We start from the raw sequence: 11419 nt of genomic DNA, 5'->3' as shown, positions 1-11419 counted from the left end.
ACCAATACCCTGCCTGTATCAGTATCGATAACAAGTAAAAATCGTCGAGATTCTCGATTCGTGAGATGGATGAACTTTCTACATATATATAAGTAAGTTTGTACGGAACCCTCACTGGAGTCGCGTTCGGGAGAACGACGGTTCAAACCTCCGTCCGGCTATCCTGATTTTGGTTTCCCGTGATTTCACTAAATCTCTTCAGGCAAATGCCAGGATGGGTCGTCTGAAAGGGACAGCCGATTTCCTTCCCCGTCCTTCCCTAATCCGATGGGACCGATGACTCGCTATTCGGTTCCCTCCCCCAAATCAACCAACCAACGGAACCCTCAGGTCGCTAATCCTGCTTATACTAACTTAACTTTAGAGCTAGTGTCAGTTAACGTCTCGTTAGTCAGTGTTGGAGCTTAATTGTTGTTGTGGCTGTGGTCTTCAGTTCTGAGGCTGGTTTCATCCAGCTCTCCAATCTGCTCTGTCCTGTGCAAGCTTCTTCAACTCCCAGTTCCTACTGCAACCTACATCCTACTGAATCTGCTTAGTGTATTCATCTCTTGGTCTCCGTCTACGATTTTTACCCTCCACGCTGCCCTCCAATACTATATTGGTGATCCCTTGCAGTTGATGCCTCATAACATGTCCTACCAACCGAACCCTTCTTCTAGTCAAGTTGTGCCACAGACTCCTCTTCTCCCCAATTCTATTGTGGCCGTGCGGTTCTAGGCGCTACAGTCTGGAGCCGAGCGACCGCTACGGTCGCAGGTTCGAATCCTGCCTCGGGCATGGATGTGTGTGATGTCCTTAGGTCAATTAGGTTTAATTAGTTCTAAGTTCTAAGCGACTGATGACCTCAGAAGTTAAGTTGCATAGTGCTCAGAGCCATTTTGAACCAATTCTATTCAATACCTCCTCATTAGTGATGTGATCTACAAATCTAATCTTCAGCGTTCTTCTGTAGCACCACATTTCGAAAGCTTCTATTCTCTTCTTGTCCAAACTATTTATGTCCATGTTTCACTTCCATACATGGCTTCCATGTAAATACTTTCAGAAACGACTTCCTGACACTTAAATCTATACTCTATGTTAACAAATTTATCTTCTTCAGAAACGCTTTCCTTCCCATTGCCAGTCTACTTTTCATATCCTCTCTACTTCGACCATCATCAGTTATTTTGCTCCCCAAATAGTAAAAATCCTTTACTACTTTAAGTGTCTCATTTCCTAATCTAATTCCCTCAGCATCACCCGACTTAATTCGACTACATTCCATTATCCTCGTTTTGCTTTTGTTGATATTCATCTTATATCCTCCTTTCAGGACACTGTCCATTCCGTTCAACTGGTCTTGCTAGTCCTTTGCTGTCTCTGACAGAATTACAATGTCATCGGCGAACCTTAGAGTTTTTATTTCTTCTCCATGGATTATAATTCCTTCTCCGATTTTTTCTTTTGTTTCCTTTACTGCATGCTCAATATACATATTGAATAACATCGGGGATAGGCTACAACCCTGTCTCACTCCCTTCCCAACCATTGCTTCCTTTTCATGCCCCTCGACTCTTATAACGGCCATCTGGTTTCTGTACACATTGTAAATAGCCTTTCGCTCCCTGTATTTTACCCCTGCCACCTTCAGAATTTAAAAGAGAGTACTCCAGGCAACATTGTCAAAAGCTTTCTCCAAGCCTACAAATGCTAGAAACGTAGGTCTGCCTTTCCTTAATCTATCTTCTAAGATAAGTCGTAGGGTCAGTATTGCCTCACGTGTTTCAATATTTCTACGGAATCCAAATTTATCTTCCCCGAGGTCGGCTTCTACCAGTTTTACCATTCGTCTGTAAAGAATTCGCGTTAGTATTTTGCAGCCGTGACTTATTAAACTGATAGTGATGTAATTTTCACATCTGTAAACACCTGCTTTCTTTGGGATTGGAATTATTATATTCTTCTTGAAGTCTGAGGGTATTTCGCCTGTCTCATGCATCTTGCTCACCAGATGGTAGAGTTTAGTCAGGACTGGCTTTCCCACGGCTGTCAGTAATTCTAATGAAATGTTGTCTACTCTCAGGGCCTTGTTTCGACTCAGGTCTTTCATTGCTCTGTCAAACTCTTCACCCAATATCGTATCTCCCATTTCATCTTCATCTACATCGTCTTCTATTTCCATAATATTGTCCTCAAGTACATCGTCCTTGTATAGACCCTCTATATACTCCTTCCACCTTTCTGATTTCCCTTCTTTGCTTAGAACTGGGTTTCCAGCTGAGCTCTTGATATTCATACTACTGGTTCTCTTTTCTGCAAAGGTCTCTTTAATTTTCCTGTAGGCAGTATCTGTCTTACCCCTAGTGAGATAAGCCTCTACATCCTTACATTTGTCCTCTAGTCATCCCTGCTTAGCCATTTTGCACTTCCTGTCGATCTCACTTTTGAGACGTTTCTATTCCGTTTTGCTTGATTCATTTACTGCATTTTTATATTTTCTCCTTTCATCAATTAAATTCAATATTTCTTCTGTTACCAAAGGATTCCTACTAGCCCTCGTCTTTTTACCTATTTGATCCCTTGCTGCCTTCACTACTTCATCCCTCAAAGCTAACCATTTTTCTTCTACTGTATTTCTTTCCCCCATTCCTGTCAATTGTTCCGTTATGCTCTCCCTGAAACTCTGTACAACCTCTGATTTATTCAGTTTATCCAGGTTCCATCTCTTCAGTTTTAATCTACAGTTCATAACCAATAGATTGTTGTCAGAGTCCACATCTGCCCCTAGTTTCTAAATCTCTGTCTTACCATTATATAACCTATCTTATACTTTCTAGTATCTCCAGGCTTCTTCCATATATACAGCCTTCTTTCACGTTTCTTGAACCAAGTGTTAGCTATGATTAAGTTATGCTGTGTGCAAAATTCTACCAGACGGCCTCCTCTTTCATTTCTCCCCCCGTTCCATATTCAACTACTACGTTTTCTTCCCTTCCTTTTTCTGCTATCGAGTTACAGTCACCCATGACTATTAAATTTTTGTCTCCCTTCACTATCTGAATAATTTCTTTTATCTCATAATACATTTCTTCAATTTCTTCGTCATCTTCGGAGCTAGTTGGCAAAAAAAACTTGTACTACTGTAGTAGGCATGGCCTTCGTGTCTATCTTGGACACAATAATGCCTCTACTATGCTGTTTGTAGTAGCTTACCCGCACTCCTATTATTTTTTATTCATTATAAAAACCTACTCCTGCATTACCCCTATTTGATTTTGTATTTGTAACCCTGTATTCACCTAACCAAAAGTCTTGTTCCTCCTGCTACCGAACTTCACTAATTCCCACTATATCTAACTTTAACCTATCTATTTCCCTTTTTAAATTTTTTAACCTACCTGGCCGATTAATGGTTCTGACATTCCACGCTCCGATCCGTAGAACGCCAGTTTTCTTTCTCCTGATAACGACATCCTCTTGAGTAGTCCCCGCTCGGAGATCCGAATGGGGGACTATTTTACCTCCAGAATATTTTACCCAAGAGGACGCCATCATCATTTAATCATACAGTAAAGGTGCATGCCCTCGGGAAAAATTACGGCTGTAGTTTCCCCTTGCTTTCGGCTGTTCGCACTACCAGCAGAGCAAGGCAGTTTTGGTTACTGTTACAAGGCCAGATCAGTCAATCATCCAGACTGTTGCCCCTGGAACTACTGAAAAGGCTGCTGCCCCTCTTCAGACCACACGTTTGTCTGGCCTCTCAACAGATACCCCTCCGTTGTGGTTGCACCTACGGTACGGCTATCTGTATCGCTGAGGCACGCAAGCCTCCCCACCAACGACAAGGTACATGGTTCATTGTGGCCGGGGGGTGGCTTTTCAAATGATGAGTACTTAAATATGCTTAATGTAAGGTACTGTAATGTGCTACAGATTCACTTGAGAAGTGTTCACAGTGTTTGGTAACGGGACATTAACCAGTACGCAGCTTACACTGGTGTTCAAAATTAAATCAAGAAACCGCTATTTTTCCGTCCTGCATACAGACTTTCAACCAGATGTGCGCATGGCATTCTGGTCAATGGACAACCATGTCAGGACGTCTATGAAAAGAGGTAGTGTTTGCCGGGTAACCAAGCATCCACAATCGCTTTGTACACAGTCACAGACAATGCACAGAGAGGCTGCCTATCAGATCCTCTGCGGTGGAGGGCCAGAGAAAGAAAGGAAGCAGGAAAGTCGCACACTGATGTGACCCGATGGCTTAGCGTGAGTCGATCTGTTGTTTCTCGGATGTAGCTACAGCGTATAGAGACCAAAATTGTATCCGGAAGGCCAGGACAGGGCCGACCAAGTATGAGTTCAGAGGAGAGGACAGTTATTTGACTGTAAGGGTACGACGGTAGCGCCTTACTACTGGTCGTCACCTGGCATGTCCATTGGACGTGCTGTATCGAAGCAAAAAATGTACAGAAGGCTTCCGCAGAGTAGCCTTTACTGTCGTACACCTGCTGTATGTCTGCCTTTGACGCGTCTTCACAGAAGGGAACATCTAGAGTCGAATAGTGGGCCCATGTTGTTTTCGCAGATGAGTCCCCGTTTAGTCTGGAAAGTGATCCTCAATTGAATCGCATCTGGAGGGAACCTGGAAGACGGTTTCGGGACCCAAGCGGACGGATCGCATCATGTCAGCATCCACCAACCACCCTCCAAGACCGCGAAGAGGATCTCTAATGATGTGGGCAGGGATTATGTTGACCACCCGAATACCTCTTCATGAAACTGTTCGGTTAAATCGGCAAGGTTTAACTGCTGTCAGGCATCGTGACGAGATCTTGGGACCTCATTAACGGTTGTTGCGATGTGCTGTGGGCCCAAGCTTCGTACTGATGGGTGATAATGCTCGCCCTCATAAATCATGGGTGATTGATGTTTACTTGGAAACGGAAGATACTGCACTCTTGGCCTGGCCTGCTCGCCCTCCCGACTTGAATCCCATAGAGCATGTCTGGGATACACTAGGGAGATGGATTGCATCATGTCAGCATCCACCATCCGCTCTACAAGACCACGAGCAGCCCTGTAGCAAGAGTGGGCGTCACTGCTGAAATATGAGGCTGATGGGATGTACAAAAATTTCAGCTACCAGTCACAATAAAAGGTTATTCATTTCTCACACGACCGGTTTCTGGCTTGCGCCCATCTTCATGTGTTTATACATTTATGTACGTGTTTATATCCTGGAGATCACTGCATAAAAACAAAAAAAATCTTAGCTGGTGACTAAACAGATACAAATGGGACAATTGTAAGTGGCAAGGCAGCATTTGTCGAAAATATGTTTGTACTTACATAAAGCTGAAGCATCATTATTATAGTTAGGCTGTGGTGAGCGTTTTTCCACTTCGTTACACACTCATTAACATTTTCACGCCCATATTTCCGTTTTATAGAGTTAAGCTGCATATTTCTCTATTGCGATGTGCACTCGTGAACAGTTCTACATAGGCCAAACTGGAAGGAGTTTCACTATAAGATACCGTGAGTATATGGATGCCTTATGGCTAAATAACTTTGATAAATCCACCTGTGCAATGCATCTAAAAGACCATGGTCGCTCAGCCACAGGCATTACAGGCAACCTACAAATACTACACACTGTGAACAAAGGAAAGAATGAATCTACTCGAAGAGCCAGAAATTTATATCCACAGCTCTAATTCACCAGACTTTAATCTCAACGAACATGTGGAGCTTGGAAACAAATCTTATCTACACATATTTAATGAAATATTCAAAAACAAAAACTAATTATCCTCTGATATAATAACAAAGTAATATTCTGCGGAAATTCGATATAGCAGTCATAAAACAGTTCAAGTGTCGTTATGTAATTTGTAACAGTCATATTGTAAACACAAGCTGTAACTGTCATTGTATAATTTGTAATAGCTTTCAAAATTTCATGTGTGTAACATCATTGTACTTCCTAGATCTAAATTCTCTGACAACAGTGTGGCTCAAAACAGTTCTAGCTGTCATTTTTTAGTTTGTAATTGCTTTTAGTAGTTTCATATATATAACATCATTGTACTTCCCACATCTAAGTTCTCCGACAAAAATGTGGATCAAAAAATTTCATAATGTGTATCAAAAATCTTCGCAGTCTGTATTAGCTTTTTAAATTAGTATATGTGAAACACCCTTGCACATCCTGTTGCTAAGTTCTTTTACCATAGCCTACATGTTTCTGTACGAGCAACATCTTTACACCTGCTACGTCTTAAGTTCTTTGACCACAGCCCACATGTTTGTATGTAAACACAGTGTATTTCACGAGTGCACACCGTAGTAGTGAAATATGCAGCTTAACTTTATAAAAGTGAAATATGGACGTGAAAATGATAATAAGTGTGTAACTAAGTGGAAAAACTGTCACCAGAGCGTAACTATAATAATGATGCTTCAGCTTTTAGTAAGAACAGATATATTTTCGACAAATGCTGCCTTGCCACTTACAATTGTCCCACTTGTATCTGTTTCATCACCAGCAAATAATTGTTTTGTATTTATACAAAGATCTCCAGGATATAAACATGTACATGAATGTATAAACACCTGAAGATGGGCGTAAGCCCGAAACCAGTCGTGTGACAAATAAATAACCTTTTATTGCGAATGGAAGCGAAAATTTTTATACACCATATAGAGGAACAGTCACGCAGTTCAACAGCATCCACTATGGATAAAATTGATGAGAGTGATGACATCGTTCACAGTTTACATCATCGTTGTCAGGCCTGCATTGCTGCCAGAAGTGGTCACATCCCATGCTGAGTATATTATCCAGTTGTCGGAATCAGTTAAGTTGGCAGAAAGGAGAACACTTGTCCACCGTTACGCATGTTGAAGTTGTTTACATTCTATATTCCTTATATTGTTTCTACTTTACTATCAACTCATCATAGTGTTTTGTGGCAAAATAAACACAACCTCACAAAACTCCGGTTTGTTGCTTTAATTTTGGACACCAGTGTATTTAAATTATGATAATAAGCAGAATAAATAAATCCAAGGCTATAATAACTGGTAGAACGTAATAGAAAGAACTAAGAACGTGTTCTGTGCCGGAGAGCCAGTATGCTGCCTAACGCCGGCTCGCTGTGGAGGTCCTTTTAAGTACTGCAGTGTTGGCAGAAGCGCAGGAGCGCGCATAGCTCTCCCCATAAGGACTGATCGGTCCGCCGCTCAGACGCTAATGGCGCCGGACACCAGAGTGGGAGAGGAAGGAGCGGCCAGCGCCGGGAAGTCGGATCTCGCACGCTCAGCGGAACCATCGAACAGCCGTACAAGGATTTATCAGTCACACCGCAAAAAACGTGAAGAATACCAAAGCAACAACGGTTAACGGTGTTCACGGATGAGAGAAATGGTTCTCACATCCGCACCGCATCCGGTTACGGCTCATTACGCATCAGCAAATCTTTTATCCGCATCAGCATCCTTTGATTATAGGCAACTTTAGTCCGTTCGATACGTCGGGGCGCTGAAAGTAAGGTTGCGCCAGGCAGGAGTTTTTGCCTGCCGAAGTCGTACTCCCTAGTTTATATTCCATTGGCTAAAAGTGTAGACGCCGAACATGATCACATTTGAAAACAACATAGCGTGGTCGTATTCTCTGTACGTCCCATAAGTTACTGTTTTCTGTCACAATTGCTGAAACCCGTTTTGCGAATTTAAGAAGTTACAAGTTATAGCTATTATTGAATTGTGACCAAAATAATAATCTGACACTATGCTATAAGTTTTAGCCGTAAAGTAATTATTATTGCGAATACCCGCCTACATACGTCTTCATGGATAACCGCATCTACACGGGTTTTTCTTCGCAAATTAGTTATTACTGTGTGAGCGGATAATCTGCGGAGATATCTGTACAAAACCTCTAATAACTGCCTATTGAAGGAAAATTGATAATCTGCAGTTGCACTCATTAATCACTGAACCGAATTTTTAGGTAAAACTGAATTTCGTTGCCAACCACTGAACTCAAGGCGACGATATCTCCAGACTGCTGATTCGTCATCTGTCCAGGGAATCACCGGACAGTGAAACTGGTAGCACACACTTTTCTCTGTTCTTCAAACGATCAGTGTCGGTTTGCGGATTCGAAACCGCTACTTCTCCTTCCATTTTCTCTTCAGTTGTCGCCAACACGCTTACTGGACTCTTTTTGTTCTGCAGAAGGAACTACCTTGGCACAAAAGAAACAGGAGCCGGAATCTCCGCAAGGCAGTCAGCTACTGGCATATTTACTCTGCACCCTCCGTCGACAGGAATTTGTCCTCTTAGTTTAGTGATAATTTAACGTCACTGAGTTGCTACATTTCAGATAAGACTTGTGTTCTAGGCAACTATAGCAGATTATATCTACTCTGATCTGATACACGAGCATTTCATTATAAATGATTCGGTTACTACTAAGTAGTAGAAACGATATTTAAGGCAATCCCATAAATTTGGATAGGTGTGTCAGAAAGTCATGTGGGACTGGTAACGGGCCCTTGATGCTCTGCCCCTTGGCACACCCCATCTCCCACTCCATAACCACTTTATGTCTCTTTTCCGTTTGGTAGTATGAAGTGCCCGAAAACTGACTAGTTTCAACTTCGGGGATCTGACATTTACGACGCACGATGCTAATAGAGAGAATCAAACATCGCTGGCATACTTTTCTGGCCGTTTACCTGATGTGAAGTATGGTTCTCTTACTGAAACATGCAGTTCTGTAACTTATATTTAAAAGTGATGAATAGACGAACAGACATAAAACATACGACATCAGCTAACGGGTTCTATTGTTTAGCAAATACACAACTGAACTCTCCACCAAGATGGAGAACAAATTTACTAACACTGTTTTATTTGCAGACGACCAAGTTCTCCCTAGAAGATAGTGAAAGCGCTTTCCAAGTAAATGAACTTAAACTGAATACCGTTTTAGGAACATATAAAATAGTTGTACCTGTAAATAAAACAAAAGCAATGGCAGTGAAAGAGAAACACAAAAGGAGGGCAAAAATAGTGATAATGATAAAATAATAAAACTGTAAATTTGCTTAAATAGCTGGGAACGGATAACAATATACAACTAGTTCAGATATGGTTCAAAATATACATAAATATAATGCTATAAAGAATTTTATAAGTAGATATCTTGGTAGAACTATGAAGAAATATATATAACGCTAAAACTACACAACGTGGTATCTAAGCCTACTCTTATTTGTGGTAATGGAAACTGCATCCTTAGAAGAGCAGATTAACGAAAAATTGATGCAACTGAGATGAGGTTTCTGAGGTCACTTGTTGGACTAACGCTAAGAGACACGGTGCGGGGTGAAGATATAAGGCTCCAACTAGACGTAAAAACAACAATGACACAAGAGATTAGACATTAAAAGAAAGAACACTGAACAAGCGCTCTGAGGGTCCCGTACAAAGTTGTACGTAGATAACAATAATCTTGTGTGCCTCAATGGTCTAGTGCAGTTCTTTCTATTGGACGCCACGTCGTCGACTTGTGTGTTCGTAACCTACCCCATTTATCCAACCGGGGCAAGGGCACCTACAGTTTAACGTGCAATCCGAACCGTGTGTTATTCGTGGCGACTCCTCAGGTCGTTGAGAGGTGAAGGCTAGGTAAAAATTAAGACCGAAATTGGATCCCACAACCTCTCGCATTCCAGGTTGCCCTTATGGCTAGACTACCAGGCTCATCATGTGTATAGATAGTTCATACATAAGTTTTGATCTGAAATTTGGATCAGTGAGGGCAGCGAGCTGAAGTGGTTAAGGTGACTGCTCGCGATAAACGTTAATCTAGGTTCGAGTCTCAGCCCGCTAAAGACTTTCATATGTCGCCGATGGAGTATATCGGTTCCTAGTACAGCTGACGTCAAATGAATTCACAATCTACGAATAATTTTCGTAATATTTAATACAAATGTGAATCGTCAGCAATGTCTGTTCCTTCAGACATGCAAATTAAACAGATTTTAATGAGTTCTCCAGTTTCAAAAGGTGTGAAATATATGGCAGTATTTCATTGACTTAAAATCTTAAAATTTTTTTACAGCGCAAAGGGACGACAGACCTTAGTATGTAATATAAATTTCAACTGGATACCTCCGCCCGTTCCTGAGAAAAATGGGCCTTAACAGTCTGACACACAGACAGACAGATGGACAACAAACCTATCCTATTATATGAGCATTCCGTTTCTACCGACTGTGGTACGGAATCCTGAAAATGGTGTGATCACATCAAAAGGATGCCACTGAAGCGCCTGCCATGGCATTCTAACAAGGCTGTAAAACGGAATATAGGACAGCTAATGAAGAGATGTAGAAAATAGCTTTGTTAAATTCCTTTGGTTTCAGGAAGAGTCAACACCCACTGCTCGAAGTGGAAGAAAAAGAAATATCCTTTAGGATTTGTTAACCTCAATCGCCTAAAATCCAGCATACTAGTGAAACTTCGAACTGTCCCTCCCATGAAGTGCTTTGCCAGATGGTAATAAATTGTGTTATTCTGTTGCTCGTATTTACTGATCTATCATACAGTCTAACATGACATGAGATCTATTGTCGTCGAGCGTATCGTAAACATGTCAAGGGTATCCTTGGTGATTAGTACGTTTTCCACCATTCTTATACCGGCCTATGCAGAATACGTCTTCCTTGTTTCATTGCCAGCGGCAGCCTCTGTAATGGCTGCCTCCACACAACTAGCGCCCTATTAACTGCCTTCTTGCTTGACGAGGTCCGCTGCTCGTGGTCTCGCTGTAGCGTTCCCGCTTGACGAGCACGGGGTCCCGGGCTCGAATCCCGACGGGGTCAGGGACTTTCCCTGCCTCGAGATGACTGGGTGTTCTTGTGTCGTCTTCAGCATCATCATCATTCATCCCCATTACGGTCGGAGGAAGGCAACGGCAAACTACCTCCACTAGGACCTTGCCCAGTACGGCGGTGCGGGTCTCCCGCATCGTTCCCCTACGGGCTGTCACGGAATATATATATATATATATATATATATATATATATATATATATATATATATGACATCCAGTCTTACAAATTTCGTTTTTCTGACGGAGACACGTCCAGATCGTCCGCTCTCTTAACTCTGCCATCTCTCTTCCCACATCCAGCACTGCTGGCGGCTTACCTCCCACTGTGCAACGCTACGCGCTGTTCACATTCAACTGTCGAACACTGCAATAGCGAATATTCCAACAATGCCAACCAACCACAGACTGCACACAGCACAGCCAGTGGTTTTCATACGGAGCGCTACGTGACGTTACCAACATAAAAACCCAAACAGCCTACTTACATACCAACATAAAAACCCAAACAGCCTACTTACAACGGGA

Source organism: Schistocerca americana, chromosome 8, assembly GCF_021461395.2.
Source record: "Schistocerca americana isolate TAMUIC-IGC-003095 chromosome 8, iqSchAmer2.1, whole genome shotgun sequence".
Taxonomy (NCBI): domain Eukaryota; kingdom Metazoa; phylum Arthropoda; class Insecta; order Orthoptera; family Acrididae; genus Schistocerca; species Schistocerca americana.
This window is presented reverse-complemented; position numbering follows the sequence as displayed.